Raw genomic sequence first — 23,001 nt, 5'->3', positions numbered from 1 at the left:
CCGGGTCTCAGTTGCAGCACATTCGCTTTTCATTGCGGCATGCAAACCCTTAGTTGTGACATGGAAACCCTTAGTTGCAACATGTGGGATCTAATTCCACAACCAGGAATTCAACCCAGGCCCTCTGCATTGGGAGCATAGAGACTTAGCCTCTGGACCACCAGGGAAGTCCCTGGGGGAATTTTTTGCAGTCATGGAGACAGTCTACAATTCTGCAGTAGCTAATGTAACCGCTAACCACATGCGGCAACCCAGCCCTTGAAATGTGGCTACATATGACTGAGGAATCAGATTCAATTTTATTTCCATTTAATTAATTTAATTTTAATCTTCAATCACCACATGGAGCTAGTGGCCACTGTATTGAACAGAGCAGGTCTACATTCTCTGCAGGCTGCGGCGATTCTTCCTTGGTTTCTGAGGATTACCTTCCTAGTTTTCACTCTCTGGCTCCAAAATTTCCCCCAGAGCACATTCTCTGGGAAGAGGGGCTTCAAGTCATGGCCACCATCCGGGTCAGATAGACCCACAGCTCTGAGGTCAAGCCCAGCTCACGGCTTTCCCTCGAAGTGACCTCTGAAGCTTTGATGTCTTTTTCTGCTTGCAGACTGAATCAGGACCCTCTCAGACTGTATCATTGAACTTCAGATGTGAGGAAGAAGTCGGGCTCTTGAAATATTTCCCCCAAGAAGCCCCTGATGTACCCACCTTCCTCCCAGTCACCAGTTCTGGAATACTGGGAGGTATAGCCTTGGTCAAACTTCAGAAAAGACCCCTTTGTTCTTTTCTGGGATCATTTGCACCATACTGGCCCTTATTCCATGACTAAGGGGGCCTCCTTCAGGGATTCTTCCCAGGAAAGGGAAAATCTGCTCCAAGATGACTTAATGTCCCATCAAAGAGAAACTGACAAATTCAAAAAGCAGCTTCTCTGGCTTTTAAAAATAATAATTTCTGCCTAACCAAGCACAACCTCTAGACTGGGCAGAGCTACCGAGATCTGAATGTAAACCATGGCAGTAGCAAGGCACAGATGCCTGTGATGGGTATTCATAATTGACAGTGGAATGAGTAAGGGAGGGAAAACCTCCTGACGAAAGCATTATTCCCATTTTAGAGATGAGGAAAGTGAAGCCCAGAGAGGCTGAGTGACTTGTGCAAAGGAACACAGCAAGTACCTGATAGAATCAAGATTTGGAGCCAAACCCCAAACTATCAGGCTCCACTCTCACCTTTTAAAAAAATACATGTCTTTTGCTTTGGCTGTGTTGAGTCTTCGTTGCTTCGTGTGGCTTTCCCTTGTTGCAGTGAGCAGGGCTGCTCTTCATCGTGATGTGTGGGTTTCTCATTGCAGTGGCTTCTCTTGTTCTGGACCACAGGCTGTAGGCTCACAAACTTCTGAGTTGGGGAGCATGGGATCAGTAGTTGTGACTTGTGGGCTTTAGAGCTCTGGCTCAGTAGTTGGGGAGTACTGGTTTGGTTGCCACAAGGCCTGTGGGATCTTCCCCGCCCAGGGATTGAACCCTGTCTGCTGCATTAGTCCCATGTCCCCAACCAGTGGACCACCAGGGAAGCCCCTCCACCCCCACTTTCTAAACGCTGCAGCACTTACAGAAAGGTCTATGCCCAGTGGAAGGGCAGGGATGTCACAGACTCAAGTCCCTTGTCCAAGGAAGGCACTCAGATTTTCTGGAGGCCTGGATAAGACTGGGATGGGGGAGAAGAGCATCCCCCCCAACATCCAAGAAGGGAATGAGCAGAGGTGCTTCCCCAGTTCTGCATGGGGAGGTAGCCATGCCTCTAATTGGCTATGGGAATAAAGATGTAGGCTGAGCATGGAGACAGGCTATTTACCGCACAGTGGGAAACATCCATTTCTATTTGCATGATCAAAACCCAGTCTGGTGCTCAGGGGAAACCGTGGCTGGCAGGGAACTGGGGAGCTGGCAGGGACAGCCACTGGGCTGGGCTGGCCAGGGAACTGCTTGGCTTTGAAGTGTTTGCAGAACCTCCTAATTAAAGGACAGGCCCACAAGAAAACAAGAATGAGTGATGTTTAGGAATTGGAATCTGGACTGCTTCAAATCTTCATGTTGAAAATTAATTCCTTTTCTGGCTCTAAGACGATGTACTTTGGTATTTTCTTCGATGAATGTGGCTTTTCCACTATTATCCACTTGGGCTCTCCAAAGTCAAAATGCATATCCTGGAGCAAGGATGGCATAGATATGGCAAATGTCTGCCAGCTACTGTCCCGTACCCAGGACAGACATCACTCATCAATCAAAACACCATTCCCACAGAAACTAACCAAAGCTTTATAATAGAACAGCGCTCCAGGCAGCCACTACCAATTGAATCAAACTGAAACATAAAATAAAGTCTACTTGCCATTTTTACACTTAATATCAGGTGTGTGCTATAAGCCTCTTAGATGTAGCTTAGAGGACAGGTAGATCACCTTTGAAGTAAGCTTGCTAGACCAAAACCACTGTCTCAAACCCATTATGATATTGGGCTCAATATAAGAATGGGTAAACCCACAGCCAGAAAACTAGAGACTAATTCAGTCTGTCCTTCAAGCTCTTTTGTGTAGTCTCTCTTGGCTTAACCAAGTGAGTGACCATGTCTCCACTTGACTACCTCCAGTGATGGGGAGCTCACTACCCAACAAGACTCCTTACAGTTTTTTGTGAGGGTGGGGGTCTACTCTAAGCAGTGTAGGCTATGGAATCAGCTGGTCCTGAGTTTGCACACTGGTTTATTCTGTTACAACTGTGTGACTTAGAGCTCTTCGCCACATCGTCTCTTGTGTCTGAGTGTGAGGAAACCACGCCTGGTTTAGGAAGATGTGAAATGCAACTGAACACAGGCTAAACAACTTGCAGATGCCTTGTACGTGATTGGTGCATAAAGCATGTAGGTTCTTTTCATTTTTAAATTGTTCCAAAATCTGCCTTATTAAAGCTTCCTCCACTGGTTCCTTGGGGATCCCAGAGTATGTCTGCCTCCTCCTCCCATGACAGCCTGGCAGATGTTTAAAGACATTTGAAGACAGACTGTCACATCTCCAATTCCTTCAACATTTCCAGAAATCTAATGCTCCCTTCCTCTGGACTCACTGTTAGTGTGTGGCCCTAACTTTTGAGTTAGCACTGACCACTGCTGGACAGGTGGGACCCTAACCTCCTTCACTGCGCACCATAGATATCTATTCATTCATTCATTCACTCATTTATGCCTTCATTAATTCACATATTTGTTCACTTAGATACTTTACTGAGTCCCTGCCAGGTATCAGGCACTTGGCTAGGAAAAAAGGACACAGTGATGAGTCTAACAATACATACTATGTCACCCTTCACTGATTCATTCATGTATTGCTTTGTTAATTCATTGATTCAACAAATCTTTGTGTCAGTCTCCCTGCCCAAAGTTTCAGATTCAACAGAAAAGAAGATGAATGTGGTCCCTACCTTTCATTCATTCGCTCACATAATGATTATTCATTAATTTATTGAGGATCTAATATGTGCAAGGCAGACAGGAAGACAGATAAAAGGAAGAATTATTGGGATAAATGCTATCAAGGAAAGCACATTTCCCTGAGCACATGCAACCTTTCTCTATCTTTTCACACACTAACTCATCTGGTGGGTGAACTGAAGAGTAACTAGGCAATCTGCTTGGCTTTAAACTTACTCTTGGGGTCAAGTGGGACTCCAAAGGGCAAAAGCTCTCCTCTGATTATAATGGCCCAAATTCGGAACACATATGATAGCAGATACTAGCGAGGATGTGGAACAATAGAAACTGTCATTTGTTGCTGGAAGGAATGCAAAATGGTGCAGCCCACCTTGAAAGACAGTTTGGTGGTTTCTTACAAAAACTAGGCATACTCTTCACATATGAACTAACATTGTGCTCCTTGGTATTTACCCAAAGGAGCTGAAAACTTATACCCACACAAAAACCTGTGCATGGATGTTAACAGCAACTTTATTCCAATTGCCCAAACTTAGAAGCAACCAAGATGTCCTTCAGTAGGGGAATGGATAAATCAACTATAGTACATCCATACAGTGGAAAATTATCAAGGGCCAAAACAGAAATGTAACATACAGCACAGTCATGACAGTTCTTTATGTGTGTGAGTGTGTGCTCAGTTGTGTCTGAGTCTTTGTGACCCCATGGACTGTAACCTGCCAGGATCCTCTGTCCATGGGATTTCCCAGGCAAGACTATTGGAGTGGGTTGCCATTTCCTTCTCCAGGGGATCTTCCTTTCTCCAGGCGGTCTCCTGCATTGCAGGCAGATTCTTTACCACTGAGCTACAAGGAAATAATAGTGTATTGCATATTAAAAAGTAGCTAAGGGAGTAGATCTTAAAAGCTCTCATAACCAGAAAAAATAGTTGTAACTATGTATTATTCTATGTGTGTGCAGTGAAGAATGTCAACTAGACTTATTGTGGTAGTCATTTTATAATACATACAATTAAACAATATGCAAATATACAATTGCCAAATCAATATGTTACATACCTGAAACGAACATAATTTTTTTAAAGATTTTTTTTGATGTGGACCATCTTTTAAAGTCTTTATTGAATTTGTTACAATATTGCTTCTGTTTTATGATTTGGTTTTTGGCTGGGAAGCATATGGGATGTTAGCTCCCCTACCAGGAATCAAACCCTCCCCGCCTGCATTGGAAGGCGAAGTCTTTACCACTGGACCACCAGGGAAGTCCCTAATAAAATGTCATATGCTGCTTAGATACGTTTAAAAAGCAGTTCACACAGACAGAAACAAAAAAGAAAAGAAATGAGCTATCAAGCCATGAAAAGACATAGAGGAAACTTAAATGAATGTGACTAAGTGAAAGAAGCCCATCTGCAAAGGCTACATTCTGTATGATTTCAACGATCTGGCATTCCGAAAGGGGCTTGTTTACTATGGAGGCAGTAAGAAAAGATCAGCAGTTGCCAGGGGATAGGGGAAAGGAGAGAGTAAGTGAAACACAGGGTCTTTTAGGGCAGTGAAACTACTCTCGCGATACTATAACGGTGGGAACATGTCAGTACACGTTTGTTCAAACCCACAGAATGTCCAACGCCAAGATTGAGCCCCACTGTGAACTATGGACTCTGGAAGAGGGTGGCGTGTTGGTGCAGGCTCCTGGACTGTAAGGAACGTTCCACTCCGACAGCATGGCGATAGTGGGGGAGGCCTTGCGCATGGAGAGGGCAGCGGGTATACGGAAACTCCCTGTGCCTGCTGTGCAATTATGCTGTGAACCTAAGACTCCTCTAAAAATGCAAGTCTATTTTTTTAAATGGTTTTATTCATGTATTTATTTTTGAGTGTGCCGTGTCTTCGTTGCTTTGTGCGGGCTCTCTCTAGTTGTGGTGAGCAGAGGCCATGCTCTAGTTGCGACAAGCAGGCTTCTCATGGCTTCTTTTGTGGAGCACTGGCTCTAGGACACGCGGGCTTCAGCAGTTGCGGCTCCTGGGCTCTAGAGCACAGGTTCAGCAGTTGCAGCTCCTGGGCTTAGCTGCTCCATGGCATGTGGGCTAGTCCTATATCAGGGGTGGAACTCATGTCTCCTACACTGGCAGGCGGACTCTACCACTGAGTCCCCAGGGAAGCCCTAAAGTCTCCTCTGCTCCTCGAAGACCTGAGCCTTGTTCGAGTGGGACACTCTGTGTGTAGGAAGCCGGCTCTAGTCTGACATGCCCTAGTCTGAGTGAACACAGCTGCCAGATTTGGGAGTTTAGTACCAGCAAGCCTCTTGCATAATATGCCTAAAGCCACATTTTCCATTTTATCTTTAGCAATAATAAACCTGGTAGTTTGGCTCTCTGTCTTTTTTTTAACATGATTTTTTTTTTTTATGTGGATCATTTTTAAAGTCTTTATTGAATTTGTTACAATGTTGCCTGTTGTTTTATGTTCTGGTTTTTGACCTTGACTCATGTGGGATTTTAGCTCCCTAACCAGGGATTGAACCCACACCCTTTGCAACGGAAGGGGAAGTCTTAACCACTGAACTGCCAGAGAAGTCCCTGGCTCCGTCTCTCCTTTCTTTTCCCTCAACTTGTTCAAAATGTGGGAGGGTACCATTTATCAGAGGTCCCTTCAAAGATCCTCAACCTTTGACGCAGTGCGGAATTATTTTTTAAAAGACTGGAATTTAGGCAGTTTCCTGGTGGTCCAGTGGCTAAGACTCTGCGTTCCCAATGCAGGGGACCTGGGTTTAATCCCTGGTCAGAGCACTGAGATCACACATGCAGCAACTAAGAGTTCTCATGTTGCAACTAAAGATCTCACATGCTGCAACTAAGACCCAAAGCAGCCAAATTAAAAAAAAAAAAAAAAAAAAAAATGAATGTTAAAAAAGACTGGAATTCAGAAAACCAAATACACACATAGAATGGATCTGGGGCAGTCAGAGCCTGTTATCACCTCGGACTTTTGCATATGGGCAGGGCATTTTGACCTTGGTGATTTCTGGAAGCTTAGATCAGGCCAAATGGGTTTGTCTGTTCATTTGTTTGCTTTTACAGTTGTGTGTCATCTCTTAACAGTTCTGGAGTGGGCAGAAAGGTTGTGTCCCAGGCCAAGTGGTTTATTGACTTCCGAGGGTGACCTGATGCATACAACAAACACTGGAGACTCCAGTCCCCTGTAAGAATTGGTACCACCATTCCCCATCTGGGTTTTGAACAAGGTGAGCCAATAATGAATAAAGATGGAGGCCCACAAGTCTTCTGTCTCTCCTCTGTCAGCCAGGCTGAAGGGTGTGACTTCCGGTCTGCTGGCTGGACTGAGGCAAGCCATCCCCCTGCGGGGGGAGAGAAGTGCAGTCCTACCCCCAGGGGCGAGCTCACTCCCAAGAGGATGAAGAGACAGAGACAGACCAGGTGGGAGTTCTGGAAAAGCCTTCCATGAGGAAACCAGGCCAGGGGAGAAGGCATTCCCTTCTGATACTGTTCTTTGTGATGGGGATCCAGGAAGGGGAGCGTGAAGCTGGATTCAGATAGAACGTATGTTTTATTCTCTGAAAGCTGTGAATTCACCCATCAGTGTGTTGCATTTGCTCAGTCTGGGGTATCCCGCTCAGGCACCCGTCTTTTCTTTCCTCTGCATTCTCACCAGGCAGGGAGGGGTCAGTAAGAGTCAGGAAGTACCTGGTCCAGAGACACCTAGGTATGGAAATTTGCTGACCACCATGCCTTGAGCTCATGGACTCACTGGCGTGAAGCAGATTCTCTGTTATTTGCTTTGATAGTAGGACCCAAGTAAATAATTCAGCAGCATTTCTGCTCTTCCAGCATGTCCGACTGCGACAATTAGTGTAGGTTCTGCTGGGATTGCCTTGTTTCCCACGTTCCTGACCTCTGACCCCTGTGAATTTAATTCTGCTCCTTTAATAATTTCCGAGCGTATAGAATCTGTTGAGCGGACAGGTTCCCTCCTGCAGAAATCAACTTAAATCCTGAAGCTGCACACTGCATATTCAAGAAGGCCAAGCCCTGCTTTGTTTCAGGTGCAAAGGAGAGAAGTTGCTCTGGATGCAGGCTGGGGAGCCAGGCAAGCCGGCCTGGGTGTCTGGGGCTGGGATGGGGCAGGCTCTCCAGCACGCCTCGGATGAATAGCCTCCCTGGGATGCTTTTGGTACCAGGACAGGCTCACTTGCTAAGTCCCAGCAAGGGACAGAACAATTGTGAGAGTGCATGGTGGTGTTGATGCCGAAAGCTCAGCTTCTCTGTACACTGGTGCTGAATTGAATCTCGGAGACAGAGTTTTGGGTGAAGCAGAAGAGGATCGCTTTATTACTTTGCCAGGCAGAGGGGACCACAGTGGGCTGATGCCCTCAAAACCATGTGCCGTGAGAAGTTTTACAGTAATTGTTTAAAGAGGATGTGGGCATTCTTCTGATGGGTTAGCGGTGAGGTCAGTAGGAGTTAGTGTTAACAACCTCAGGTCCAACTGGTCTGAGGTCTATCTGCTTGTGGGCAGCCTAACATCATTAATCTTTAACTTCTCCCACCTGGAGGGGGTTTCAATCTCTGCAAAATAGCTCAAAATGTTTGTTGTGTGTCTCCATTGATGGGGAAACGCGACCTTTCCCCAAGGCTGCTCTTGACTGTTTCTCCCTGGTTTCACATCCCCTCCCTTCCCTAATTAACAACTGCTTGAATCTGCCCACTGGACCTCAGGAAAGGTCATGGAAGCTGAATGAAAGCTGTTTCCTGTAATCAAAGAAATGGGGGACACAGGAAGGCTTTGCGGAGCCCCATAGGTCCCTGCTCTGTATCAGTGTTTGGGTTGAAAATGCAAGCCTCTCCACTACCATTTACAACCTCCTTTCTTGTTGTTCAGTCCCCAAGTCCTGTTTGAGTCTTCTCTGCCCCTTGGACTGCTGCACTCCAAGCTTCCCTGCCCCTCACCATCTCCCAGAGCTTGCCCAAATTTATGTCCATTGAATTGGTAATGCCATCCAACTACATCATCCTCTGATCTCTTCACACTTTCCTTTATTCAACAACAATTTAGGCTCCAGGCACCAGACTGGAGGAGGCGAAGCTGAGAAGCACGTGGCCTTTAGGGATCCTTTGTGGCCCTTGAGGGAAAGATAGACATGTGCGGTAGACAGGTGTGGAGAGATTAAGCCACACTGGAGCGTAAAATCATCTTGTAGTTTGGGCTCCATTGATGAGCTTGACCCTGGAGGGGCCAGTTGGGGCTCTGTCCGCAGAACTGTGAAACTGAACCAGTAATGGTCCAGCTTTCAGGTGGCTAGAACCATACGGACAATTTAGATGCTGTCAGGTAATACTTTTCTACCTTGTGGCCAAGTTGAGGGAGATGCTGGTTTGTAGAGAGATGAAGAGACAGAGAGGGACAGAGAGAGAGAAAGAGGCCATTCCTGAGATAAAAGCAAGAGTTAAATGGGAAAAGTGGGTACTTGCGTTTTCAAGTTTATATTCCAGGTCTTCCTGAGGCTCAGCCATCTTCTTGTCCCTCATATACTTACAACTAGGCCTGTCTTTTTGCCTAAGTTAGTTTGAGTGAGTTCCTGATGCTTGCAAACAAAAGTGTTTGTAACCATACTGACAAATGGCGATCTAGTGGCCTGCTGGCCCTATAGAAGAGAGGAGGCTACAGGACCTGGGACAGGGGATGTCTCACTCTAGGTGAAGCAGTCAGGCCAGCCAAGGAGGGCTTCATGAGAGGATCAAAATTCAATCACACTCATGAAGGGACTGGCAATAGTGGTGAATACTGTGTCAGACACTCTTCTAAATGCTCCATGATTATCTCAAAATTAGTTCTCACAGCAACCTAGGAAGTTGGGACAATGGTAATTCCATTCTTTCAGAAGGGAAAACTCAGACTCAGAGAAGCTAAGTTGTTTGCCGAAGATCATGTAACCCAGAAGTGGTGGAGCTGAGATTGGCATTCTGGTCTCTGGCTTCATTCAGCTACTAGGCTGTGCTGTCTCCACTATCCAAGGTGCTTCCTCAGGGTTAATTTCATGGACAAGGAGCAGGCAGGGCTGGGCTGAAGGCTGATGCCTCAGGTAGAGGAAACTGCTTATACAAGGAAATGTAGAGAGGAGTGGGAGAGGGTGATGAATCTGGGCATGATCCTATACACAATTTGCAGAGCCCAGTACAAAATGAGAATAGGGCGCTCCTTGATCAAAAATTATGAAGAATTTCAAGACAGCACTTCCCTGGTGGTCCAGTGGGTGAGAGTCTGCTTGCCAATGCAGGGGACACAGATTTGGCTCCTGGTCTGGGAGGACCCCAATTTCTCATGGCAACTAAGCTCGTGCCCCACAACTACTGAGCCTGTGCTCTAGAGCCCGGGCTCTGAAACAAGAGAAAACACTGCAGTGAGAAGCCCACACACCAACTAGAGAGTAGCCCCCCACTTGCTGTACCACGTGGGCAGCAATGAAGACCTGGCGCAGCCAAAAAGAAATAAAATTATATACATATATAAATCTTTCTTTAAAAAAAAGGAATTTCAAGACGGCCACAGCAGAGCCTTAAAGCAGACACAGCCCTTCTGGATGTCAGGTTCTGCATGCCAGCCCAGGCCATGCACTCACCTAGAATTTTCTGCCTGGGGTTCAAAGAGAGCCAGGTGGGTATTGTGGTGTCAGATGAGGGTAGGATGGGCCTTTTGTGCAAGATCAGAGGCTTTGGGTTTAATTCTAATTCTATAAGGGTTGGGTCACCAGTGAAAGACTGAGAAACCAGTGATTCCATCTAAGTTTGGGCTTACACCTAGAAGATCACTGTTGGCCCTACAGTTGAAAAAGGAAAATTATCCTTTCTATAGCTAATTCTGACAGGGGTTTTTTCTGAATACAGCTTGCTTGGGATCTCTTGACTGTTTGAGAAGATCTGGCCAAGGAAGTTCAGAGGCCGAGGTGGGAAAATACTCATTTAGGGGATGTCAAATCCATTAACACAGTGCTTTTTTTAAGTCTCAGCTGGAGGGAAATATTTAAATAGAAGTCATTAGTGAGCATATTTCTGAAGCCAACAGTGCCTAATAAGTCAAAATTGCTTTCCCTAAAAATGCAACCTATTGAAGGTTTTTCAACACCCTCCCTTTCTGAAGTGCTCAATTAGGGTGAAAAAAAAATCCATAGCTCTCCCTGGATTGAAACTGCTGAAAGGCCGGAGTGCTTTCTGGTTAAGCATTGTCCAACCACAGTGATACAAATCAGCCCTTTAAGATAATTTATACCTCAGAGAGGACTTCGGAAATGGGCCTGCTTGGAGCTAAAAGCATCGTAAATAAGCTAGGTTGGGTGGCTGCGCCGACCATGCTGGCTGCAGTGGGAATTCTGGACGGGTCTGCTAGCTCCCCGCCCCCCTCAAGCCTACCTGGTCCACATGGACCCCTCCCAACGTCCTTGCAGGGGACAACCTCAGGAAGGGGTGGGGACCCATTCACGTCCGGCAGAGGGTCCCAGGGCTGCACCTCTGGACCACCTCGTGTGTTCAACCTTGTCTCACTGGGTGCTGCACTCTGTACTGCCCCAGGGCCAGGAGCTGACAGTGAGGAGGGAGTGTCCAGTACCAAAGGCCCAAAGACACTGTGGAAAGAACCAAGTGGCTCCCTTGGGCTCAGAGGTAAAGAATCTGCTTGCAAACAAAACCCAGGTTTTGTGGAAACCCAGGTTTGATTCCTGGGTGGGGAAGATCCCCTGGAGAAGGAAATGGTCTCCAGTATTCTTGCCTGGAGAATTCCATGGTCAGAGGAGCCTGTTGGGGTCACAAAAAGTCAGAAACGACTGACTAACACTTTCACTTCACTTCATCAGTATTAAGGTAAAAACAAATACACACACAAAAGCACCTACGTGTTTGTGTGTGCACGTCCAGCTGTGTGTGGGCATGTACTCTCACATGCGTGTGTTACAGTGCACTTTCGTGTTCATGCGTGCAGGTGTGCACTGCTTGCACGCGCATATACCTATGTTTGCACATGCATGCATGTGTAATCAACCCTGAATATTCATTGGAAGGACTGTTGTTGAAGCTGAAGCGCCAATACTTTGGCCACCTGGTGTGAAAAGCTGACTCAGTGGAAAAGGCCCTGATGCTGGGAAAGACTGAGGACAGGAGGAGAAGGGGACAATGGGGGATGCGATGGGGGATGGCATCACTGACTCAATGGACATGAGTTTGAGCAAACTCCGGGAGATGGTAAAGGGTAGCGAAGGCTGGCATGCCATAGTTCATGGGGTTGCAGAGAGTCAGGCACGACTTAGTGACTGAACAACAATCACACCTGGGGGAGTCAGAAAACTTGATTCAGGGACCGAGTGTCATGTCTGGAGCAAAAGCTGGCAAAATGTGGGTGGCGCTTTTGGCTGGGTCAGTACTGGGGTTGGTGAAGGGGTTCCTGCCTGAATCTTGTAGAGCCTAAAAGGATCCTAAGGACGAGAGTGGCTTGACCAGATTTGCATTTTAGAGACTGTAAATGCCTGCATGTAAGATGTAATTATTTTTCTCCAGTATTTCCCTTAGAAAAAGGCACTGTAGAGATTGTTTCAAAAAGCCGAGTTGTCTGGGGAAAGACCTGGTAGCCAGAAACCCCTCAATCTGTTGGTAAAAATAAAAAAAGATCAAGGCATTGAACACAGATAGAGTAATTAATCATTCCTGGGAATAATTATTATCTTTAGGCAAAAATTAGGTAAAAATTATTATTTTACCTAATTATAATAACAGGTAATAATTATTATTACCATCCCCAGAATTGTGGGATGGTATCATAAGCGAACTTTTCAAAGATTATCTTTATTTTATTTTTGCCCATGCCAGGTGGGTTTGCAAGATCTGTTTCCTGACCAGGGAACGGAGAAGCCCAGGCCACGGCAGCAAAAGCCCAGACTTCTAACCACTAGGCTCCCAGGAAACTCCCACAGAGGCTGTCTTTCAAAGGCACAGAGGAGAGTCCTTTCTTTTGAGGAGGTGGTCCTAGTGATGGGTAAAGTTACGCCCACAGCTTGCAGCTGATGGGAAGAACTGACTCATTGGAAAAGACCCAGATGCTGGGAAAGATTGAAGGCGGGAGGAGAAGGGGAGGACAGAGAATGAGATGATTGGATGGCATCACAGACTTAGTGGACATGCTGCTGCTGCTGCTGCTAAGTCACTTCAGTCGTGTCTGACTCTGTGTGACCCGATAGACGGCAGCCCACCAGCCTCCTCAGTCCCTGGTATTCTGCAGGCAAGAACACAGGAGTGGGTTGCCATTTCCTTCTCCAATGCATGAAAGTGAAAAGTGAAAGTGAAGTCGCTCAGTCGTGTCCGACCCTTCGAGACCCCAGGGACTGTAGCCTACCAGGCTCCTCCATCCATGGGCTTTTCCAAGCATGAGTTTGAGTCAACTCCTGGAGTTGGTGATGGACTGGGATGCCTGTCGTGCCGGAGTCCGTGGGGTCGCAGAGTCGGACACGACTGAGCGACTGAACTGAACTTGAGGCTGGGTGTGGAGGAGTCAGATGTGTGTCTACCGGGCGGGACTGCGGCTGCGGATGGAAGCAAGGTCCAGGATCGGCGGGTGAGTGGGGCGCGCGGGGCGGGGCGGGGGGGGGGGGTGGAGTGGGGACGGGGAGGCGGGGCTGGGGGAGAGGCAGGTCGGCAGGGGGCGGGGCTAGGCCCCAGCTTGGCTCTGGTGGCTCCTGCAGGGACAGGGGTGTCTCTGAAGTGCCACGTTCGCTCAGCACCAGCTCCTGTCTTGGAAATCGAGGTGACAGAGACTTAGTGACTCCTGGCATTGGCTGTCACTTCCCATTTCCCTGCTCCTCAGAGCGTGGTCAGGAAGGGGTGGAAGCTGGTCAGATGCACACCTGAGCCCTGCCATCCCTCAGGTGAACAGGGAGGGGGACCAGGAGAGGCCCAGGGGTCAGGAGCCAGGCCTTTGCTTTCTGGGAGTGCTGAGTTGGCTTCCTCACCTGGGGTCTCTCAGGGGAAGCGGGTGGACCCACTGTTTGTCTGAGACTCAGCTTGAGATGATCGAGGTCGAACTCATACATATAGAAACAGAAAGATCTCTCTCCACGCTCCCCCCCCCCCCCCCCCCCGCCATTGGTTGCCATGGTAACAGGCAGGCCTGGGGATGACAGGATGGTCAGGACCCCACTGTTCTCTACCCCTTCCCCATATCGCTGATTCTACCTGCCGGTGAAAAATTTCCCTGGCTCTTCAGCACCTAGCTCCAGGATAAAGGCCAAATCTCTCAGGTTCCCCTAACACACTCCCTGCCCCCATCCGCTTGCCAACCACAGAGAATTTCTCCCCTTCCCTTCAGCACTCCAGGTGTGCTGTCCTAGTCTCAGCTAACTTGCACCAGCCCCTCCCCATCCTAAAGTATCCTTTCCCCTCCATCCACTTCCCCTCCATCCATCACCATTTCTTCTTTGAAGTCTTCTCAGTCTCAACACCTGTTCTTCGAAAATATTCTTGCTCTCATGAGCTGCTCCAACTGGTGAAAGCAGGGTCGGCAGGGACAATCTGAATTAGACACTCTCAGGGTCCTCAGGTCCCCACCAGCATCCAGACCTTACCCGCCATCCTCCAGCTCTCTGCCCTCCCAGGCACCGGTGCACACCCCGGCCTTAGGTACAATTCCCGAAGGCCTGGATGAAGCAAGAAGTAAGAGGGCGCTCCAAGCATCATTCACTGCTCTCATCTTTCCCTGCCCCATGGCAGGTGCTGTCCTAGGTCCAGGGAAAGCAGGCTTCATGAACTTTAGAACGACCTCTGCCTTCGGGTTGCAAAGTCTAGTCTCAGAAGTGGAAGTGGAAGTGTTTTTTCCTCAGCTGTGTCCACCTCTTTGTGACCCCATGGACTGTAGCCTCTGTCCCTGGGATTCTCTAGGCAAGAATACTGAAGTGCGTAGCCATGCCTTTCTGCAGGGGATCTTCCAAACCCAGGGATTGAACCCAGGTCTTCTGCATTACAGGTGGATTCTTTACACCCCCCCAAAAAATATGACTAAAAATTGTGAGAACACATCCAAAGGAAAAGAAATAAGTAACTTGGTGTATGTAAGGTGGGAATCACAGGACCAACTCCCCCCTCCCCAAACATACATGTTATCTCCTCGCATTCTTATTATCTCCATTTTACAGATGGGAAAACTGAGGCTCTGAGAGGTGAAGAGCATTGCTCAGCGACACACACCACATGATTAGTGAACGGCAGAATCTGTCTGCTCTTCCAGAGACTGGTGAATTTCTTGCTCCAGTGCATTTCTGTTCCTTCTTAGCACTTCTGTCCCTTGGTTCCCCTATCCCTCAGCTGCCCTTGGGGAACACACATAAAAGGAAGCAGAAGGAACTAGACGAAACATGGGGGAACAGTTTATTTATCCAGCCGAATTTGCTCCACTCCCATGTGTGTCCTGTTATAGGATAGTTTCCTCCTGTGGGTGAGCCCACACATCTGGGGTGTCTGGCACCAGGGTGTATGCAGGGTAGGGCTGGAAATTCCATTCCTCAGCACCTCTTTTCTCTCCGTCTCCCTAGAGGATTCCTGGATCCTACTTAATAATCTTTAGGAAAGTAGCCGCTCTCCCTCCCTCCTTCTATCCCTCCCCGCTTCCCCCCTTCCCATGATCCCCTGAGCTCTAGCCATGACGTTGACTATGTCCTCTTTTAGTAACAACTCAGCAGCACTTTTTCCAGAGAATTCCTCCATGATCTGAGATGGAGGACAAGCACATATGTGTCGGCCTTGGGATGATTGAGCAGGGGCAGGAGGCTGTCCCTGTGTGTCCCCTGGGTGGGTTGGGAGGATGGACAGGTGGGTGGACATGAGTGACCAAGTTAGAGCCCATGGGGGTGAGGCCCTTTGAGGCCAACCAAATCTGAACTCCAACCCAGCTTTTCTGCTTTCTGGGTATGTTATTTTGGCTCAGTCACTTAATTCCTCTGAGCCTCAGTCTTCTCATCTGTAAAATGGGGCTAAAACAGTACATATTTAATAGAGTTGTGAAGAGGATTACATGATCAACATATGTAAAATGCCTAGCATAGGACCCATCAAGTCATGATTCTTCCTAAGTGACACCATCTTCCCCTGTCACGCTCACCTAGGGCAGACAGGTGGTGACATAGATATTTCCTCTGTCAGTAGATCTCTGAATGGCTCTACATGCCTCCCCCCACCCTGCCATACACACACACATGCACACACACCTTCTCCTCCTACTTGGCTTCTGTGTTTCTCCATCCTGGCTTTTATCCCAAACACAAAGCTGTGGAAACACTGATGGGGGGTGGGGGTGAGAGATTAAATTTGGATGTGCAATCTGGGAAGACTTCAAGGAGGAGGGAGAGTTTGTTCCAGGCCCTGAAAGAGCAACAGATTGCGAGGAGAGGGGCATTCCAGGCAAAGGAGATAGGGTGAGTGAACTCCAGAGATGGGATGGCAAAGGCTGATGGGGGGAGATGACAAAGAGCTTGGGAAAACCTCAAAGTGGGGGGCCAGAGGAGGATGGAGAGGGGTGGATGGTGACCTGGGCAAGATGGGGGCGGGGCTGCCACGTGAAGGGGTTTTGAGTAGGTAAGGCTATTCAGGGCAGGGGACAGGAGGGTGCTGGGGTGACAGCCGTGAACTTGAAGACAAATGAGCTCCCTGCGGTCACAGAGCTCAGCATCTATACAATCCAACTTTTCTGCTTATCCTCCGCCTCCTGTCTGCCTGCTTCTCCTTAGGTCCATCTGCACAGCCCTAGCCCTTCCATCCACTTTCCACTCATCCACCTGCTTGTACACCAAAACTTCCAGAAGGGAGAAACTCAAAATATGCAAGATCTTTAGATTTCTACTCACTTGGTTCACAAACTTAGTTATTAGGACTTTGCTGTTCCTATGCTGAATATTGGCGGCTCACAATTTGAAGGATAAAAGCACATAAGAGATCAGGATGTATTTCTATACAAATAGATCTTATTTTTCTAACATGTGTCCACAGGGAAGGGGGTCATCCATTGGTTCACACCTGGGTCTCTTCTGTCTTTGTGCTCTGCCCCACATAGAGGATTGGCTTGTCATCTTATGGTCTTGAAGTGGCCACTCCACTTTCTGGCATAGCAGCACAGCTGTGTTTAAGGTTCTATAATAGAAATTCCTACAAAGGGGAGGGAGAGAAAGGGATTGGAAAGAACCAAACATGTTTCTCTTTCTTTTATTAAACTTTTTATTTTGTATTGGGGTATAGCCAATTAACAATGTTGTGATAATTTCAGGTGAACAGTGAAGGGACTAGGCTATAGGTACACATGTATCCATTCTCCTCCAAACTCCCCCCCATCCAGGTGGCCACATAACATTGAGCAAATTTCCATGTGCTATACAGTAGGTCCTTTTTGGTTATCCATTTAAATATAGCAGTGTGTACATGTCCATCCTAAACTCCCTAACTGTCTCTCCCATTCTTTCCCCTGGCAACCATAGCTTATTCTATTAAGTCTGTGTGTTTCTTGTTCTTAAAAATATTTCCAAACGAAGGTTTAATTTGCCTTGATGAAGATATTTATGGAGACTTTACTGTGCCTATTACCATTGATGTGCTGTTTTCAATCAGGTTGAGGTGAGGGGAGATGGCCAACTGTGTAAGCGGATGAATATGGGCCCCATGCAAGTCGGGGGATGGAAGGGCAGGGCTGAAGTGGGAGTTTCAGGGCAGCAGCTCTCCTTCCCCAGTGACATGCCCTGTGCGGCCAGGACACTCAGATTGAAGAGAAACACAGGAAATGAGCAGAACCTGCATATCAGGTACAGGAACTGGCTAGTATTACATTTGGAACTTCATGTTGTATTTCCTCCAGCCACTAGCCATCTGCCAGCCCCTATCCTGTTGAAATTTCTTCCATTGTGGCCTCTCCTCGTCTTCTTTCCCTAGGATGCTGACCAGGTCTCTTGTAATGGGCCATAATAGGCTCACGCATAGAGATGGTATCGATAGTCACATGAGGGACTTCCCTGGTGGTCCAGTGGTTAAGACTTCACCCTCCAATGCAGGGCATGTGGGTTCAATCTCTGGTTGGGGAATTAAGATCTCACATGCGTCATGGCCAAAAAACCAAAACATAAAACAGAGGCAATATTGTAGCAAGTTCAATGTAGATTAAAAAAAAAAATAGCCACTTAATGCCACCAGGTTCAAAAATCCTTCTAGTCTGAGATGTCCCGTTTGAATTGAGCCCTCTGGACATTTCACAGGGTACCTGGCCAGTATTTCTCAGGTCTGTCAAGGTCATGAAAGTCAAGGAAAGAATGAGAAACTGTCACAGAACAGAAGAGACTAGGGAGAGGGATAACAACACAGTGTGGTACCCTGGACCCTGAATAGAATCTGAAACAGAAAGAGAACACGAATGAGGAAAGAGGAAACACAAATCAAGTCTGCAGTCTAGTCAATAGCAAGCAGCATGCCAAGCTGAAATTCTCAGCTTTGAGCAAGGTGCCCTGGTCACATAAGATATTGTGTTAAGTCACTTTAGTCATGTCCAACTCTGCAATCCCATGAACTATAGCCTGCCAGGCTCCTCTGTCCGTGGGGTTTTCCAGGCAAGAATACTGGAGTGGGGTGCCATTTCCTGTTCCAGGGAATCTTCTCAACCCAGGGGTTGAACCCACGTCTCCGGTGTCTCCTGCATTGCAGGTGGATTATTTACCAGCTGAGCCGTAGGGAAAGCCCTATAAGATATTAACGATAGGGAAAACTAAGTGAGGGGCACACAAGAATGCTCTGCAACTTTTCTGGAAATCTAAAATTATTCCCAAATAAGAAGTTCATTAACATGAACCCATCTCCTCTTGAATCACTGCCATCTGCTTGAGGTGCTCCAGCAGCTTTTCTTAAATGACAGCTTCCAAGTTCAAGGCCTTTGATGAATGACTTACAGAGAAGTTCATAAAAATGGAGCAAAGATAGGGTGCTTCCTCTGCTCAGCACGCACATGAACACCAGGCAGGAGGAGCAGAGTGGGGGTCTACTCTGCCACCCTCTCCACCGGAGGCCTTACACCCTCTGGCTGATAACTGAGCCCGTGAGCCCTGCGTCTAACCTGACAGACCTCTGCCCTTGGCTGGTGATCCTTCAGTGCTTTCTGTTCCCCAGCCCCAGCCCGTTGCAGACAGGAAGGGTCGCAGGGTCAGGCAGTTCTCAACTGAATCCAACACACTCTTGGCCAGCACCTGCAACATTAGACCCCACACCACACCACAGCCAGGAAGAATTGTCATCATACCACCAGTTGGAGGAATTATTCATGTCATCACTTACTGAATATATTACCCTGTGCCAGGAACTCTGCACTAGAAAGTGGACTCTTTGCCCATTTTGCAGATTAAAAAACTACATTCTGGCAAAACGATTCCATTTGCCCAACCAGAGAAGCGCTCTTGTTTCGCTCCCCTGCCTCTCTCAAAGCAAGGTCCTTCACTTATGAATTAGACGACCGCCCGTTTTACAGAAGCAGAAGGCAATGGCAATCCACTTCAGTATTCTTGCCTGGCAAATCCCATGGATGGAGGAGCCTGGTAGGCTGCAGTCCATGGGGTCACAAAGAGTTAGACACGACTGAGCGACTTCACTTTCACTTTTCACTTTCATGCGTTGGAGAAGGAAATGGCAACCCACTCCAGTGTTCTTGCCTGGAGAATCCCAGGGACGGGAGAGCCTACTGGGCTGCCATCTATGGGGTCGCACAGAGTTGGACACAACTGAAGCAACTTAGCAGCAGCAGCAGCAGCAGCAGCAACAGCATTTTGCAGAAAGGCAAACCAGGACAAAAGAAGGTAAGTTCGGCATGAGGTCACACAGTTTATTCCAGTCTAGTCAGAAAAGGAACTTGGGGGACTACCCTAGTAGTCCAGAGGCTAAGACTCCTGCAGGGGGCCCGGGTTCGATCCCTAGTTGAGGAACTAGATCCCACATGCTGCAGCTAAAAGATACTGCATGCCACAGCTAAGACCTGGCACATTTCTTTATTTATAAAAAAAAAAAAGAAAGAACAAATATTTTTTTAAAAAAGAAAAAAATGCGACTCAGGTTTCCTCCTCATTCTGATCCCAGTTGCCTCTGGATTCCTGAAACTTTCAGGGCACCTCTGGCCCCTACCTAGGAAGTCCAGCTGCTCCCAGACCAGACCTGTCCTCCCTTGCCAGGCGGCAGGTACAGATCCCTACCCTTCCCCACCTCACACTCTGATATCTGCAGACACAGCTCAGCAGGGGGTACAATTACCATCTGTGTGGCTGGCGTCTTCACAGAGGCATATTTAAGCCTCTGCAGCGTGCTCATGGGAGAGAGCAGGTAAATAGGCAGCGTAGCAAAGTGGTGAAGCCAGTTTCAGGTCTGAGTGCACAGAGGGGGCACCAGTCACAGCACCACGGGGGAATAAAAGCAAAGGAGGAGAGAAGAAACTGCATCCTCGTCTTTTCAGATGTTGCCAAAGGTTCTCTGGGTCTTTGAATGATGCTTTTTCCAATGATGCAGGGCTCCGCCAGGAGCGTAAGGCAACCTTCACAGGCTACTCTGGGATGGTCAAGGCTGTGTCACCTGCCAGGGTCCTGATGGAGCAGTAGCCAAGAGCTATGTAGTTGAAGGAGGAGGGTGTTCAGATGCAGATGCTGGCAGGTACTGGAGGGGTACCTGCTTCCATAACCCACCTTAGGCCCCTGGCAGGGGGATGAAAGGCCATGTGCCATCCAGGCACTCAATCTTGGTCTCCCTACTGGCCAGTAGCACCCAATGGACCATTATAAAGTGGTTGGACACAAACGTGGATCTGTCTGTGACTTGAACAGGAATAAGCAGTCTCTGAGTTCTTGGGAAGACACATGGAGACTATTGGGAAACTGTTTGGGTTCCTTAAAAATACGTCATGCTAGGCATATTGCATTTTTAAAAACCAGTTAATTATTTATCTAGTAAATATGTGGTGGGCATGCCTATGTGCCAAGAATTAAGCTAGACACTAAGGATATAATTCTGAATGAGATGAGAATTTTCCTGGCTTTGTGGGGGCTGAAATTCTAGCTGTGGGGGCTGGGAAGCTCTGGGAGAAGACAGACAATAAGCAAGTAAATCCACAAGGTGAGGACAGAGTATGCTTTATGCAGCCTGGGATGTCTGAGCAGGCCTCTGGGGAGGTGACATTTGGAGGATGAGAAGGTACTGTAAGCCCGTGGATCAAGAGACCGTTGCACAGGTGGCATTTCTGGATCGTAGCAAAGCCTTGGGAGAAAGCTCTTCATATCATGTTTACTAAAAGGCATTACGCGTGTATCCTGTGGCAGACAGTGCTACAAGCTCACCAAGCATTTCCCTTGATCCTCACAAAAGCCCAAGAATGGGTGCATTTTCTCTAATTTGCAGATGAAGATGGTGAAGGCATGCAGCACTTATTTTGAGTTCTAAGGGGGGGCTAAGGGCATGAAAGAATTAGGGCCAGCTCCACTGGCATGAGCCGCATGCAGGGCATGGGGCTTAAGCTCAGAAGGGCTCTGCGCTGGGTTTCATGCGTCTGTTCTCCTTTCCTGAAGTTCTTACCCATTCTTGAACAAAGGCCACATTTTCATTTTGCACTGGGTCCCACAAATGATGTAGCTGTCCTGGAGAGGGCTTCGAAAATCAAAACGCAATGCAAAAAATGTACAGTGGATTATTGTTGTTGGTAATAATAGCAACAATGGACATGAACTTGAGCCAACTCTGGGAAATAGCGAAGGATAGGGAAGCTTGGCATGCTGCAGTCCATGGGGTCGCAAATAGTCCCACAAGACTGAGTGACTGAACAACAGCAACAATAATAGCAACACACACATTCACACTTCAAAGAGATGTGTATGGGGGCTTTCCTGCAAGCATCATCCCTCACTTCCTGTTCCCTCCTCCAGGTCCTCCCTGGCCCCAGCACTCCCCTACTTCATCCCAGGGAGGGGGGCTGACTCTCTGAATTTCTGCACTTGGCCTGACTAGCCGGGCTAACCTAAGCGCCTCCGTTTCCCCTTTGGGTGCCACTTGACTGACCTACATAAAGCTTCGACTGATCCCCAGGCTAATCCTCTCCCCGCCTGCCCTCCACCTGTTGAAAACGGCTCCTCCCAGCCTTGCCAAGCAGTGCTGCCCCTAGTGGGAGTCGGAGGTATGCAACTCCCTTTCAGGAAGACCCTCTTAGAGCCATGCCAGCGCCACCTGTTCCCGCAGCCTCTGCTGGTCCCCAGTTTTCGGAGCATCTCAGCAGCCAGCCCCAGGTGAGACAAGGGCCAAGGATGTGCCTGGCAGGGCAGGGGCAGCACGGTGGCTTGGGGACTTCTGAGGAGCAGGAGTGGGGCGTGGAGGGAGAATCCTGAAGGTTGGATCCAGTCGTTATTTTAAAAAGGGGATGGGTGTGTAGCAGTGTGGTTGTGTACCTGTGTGTCTGTATCAGCGCCTATCCACCTCAGGGGGTCTGTGGGCCAATGGCCAGTATGACTCTCTACACAGCAGTGTGTGTGTCAGTGGACTCCGGTGTGTGGATCACTACACCTCAGTGTGGGTCTGTCACTGTAGGTCTGTGTGGGGCAGTGCAGTGGTTGGTGGTAGAGCCCTGAGTGTGTGGGCATGGGAGATGGTGTCGGTGTATTTGTCTGAGGGGTAGCGATCTGTGGGTGACTGTCTCAGAGTGCGTGTGTGTGTGTGCATAAGGATGTGAGTGTTAGTGTCTAGCTCTGCGTGGGACAGTGATCCAACGTGTGTCTGTCTGCCTCTGTGGCTTGGTATCAGAGTGCTGCAAACGGGTGGCTGTCAGTGTCCCAGGACAGAGCCCTGTGTGTGTGTGTGTTGTGTGTGTGAGTGTGGGTGTCAGAGTGTCTGTGAAGCAGTGGTTCAGTGTGTTTGCATCACTGTGTGTCCCCGTGTGTTGGGCGAGTGTGGGAGCCTGTTCCTCTATGTGGCAGTGTCCAGTGTGTTTGTGTAGACGTGTGTTGGTGTGAGCGCTACTGCATTAGCCTGGTGTGTATTACAGCAAGGGAGGTTCTTTGTGTGTGTATGGGAGTGTGTGTATGGAAGTGGGTGCCGGCGACTCTGCTTCCCAGCAGCGAGTGTGGCTGCGCCGGGTGGGCTGGTCCCCAGGACCTGGGCGACCCCTCCCACGGGCGGCGGGAGGACGGTCGCCTCTAGGACCCGGCGGCGGCCGGCCGCTGTCCCCGGGCCGCGCGAGTGAGCATGTGCAGAGCCGGGCGCCCGCTCGCCCGCTCGCCCGGCTGCCCGTTCGGCGCCCGCTCGCTCTGCCGCCGCGGTTCAGCCCGGACGTCCGCAGCCCAGGGAGCCAGGCGGCGGCGCCCTGTGCCCGGGGCGCATTGGGCCGCTCCTCGCCGCGGGCCACCCGGGGGCGTGCGGGCGCCGGGGGCGCCTAGGCTCCGGGCACTGCGGGGCTGCGGGCTCAGCGCCCCGGGGAGGCGGGG

The 23,001-nt window shown here is 48.7% G+C and overlaps 1 protein-coding gene across 1 annotated transcript in view; it reads left to right on the top strand.

Annotated features, from left to right (window-relative positions):
• Positions 1 to 21,717: 21,717 nt before the first annotated feature.
• Positions 21,718 to 23,001, top strand: part of WSCD1 (WSC domain containing 1) — a 47,647-nt gene continuing 46,363 nt past the window's right edge. The window contains exon 1 of the mRNA XM_005220255.5: positions 21,718 to 21,810. The gene's annotated coding sequence lies outside the window, so the exon portion shown is untranslated. The remainder of the gene's footprint in view (positions 21,811 to 23,001) is intronic.

Source organism: Bos taurus, chromosome 19 (assembly GCF_002263795.3).
Source record: "Bos taurus isolate L1 Dominette 01449 registration number 42190680 breed Hereford chromosome 19, ARS-UCD2.0, whole genome shotgun sequence".
NCBI classification, from domain to species: Eukaryota; Metazoa; Chordata; class Mammalia; order Artiodactyla; family Bovidae; genus Bos; species Bos taurus.
Note: the sequence above shows the minus strand (reverse complement) of the source record. Positions and strands in the feature narration are given on the sequence as shown.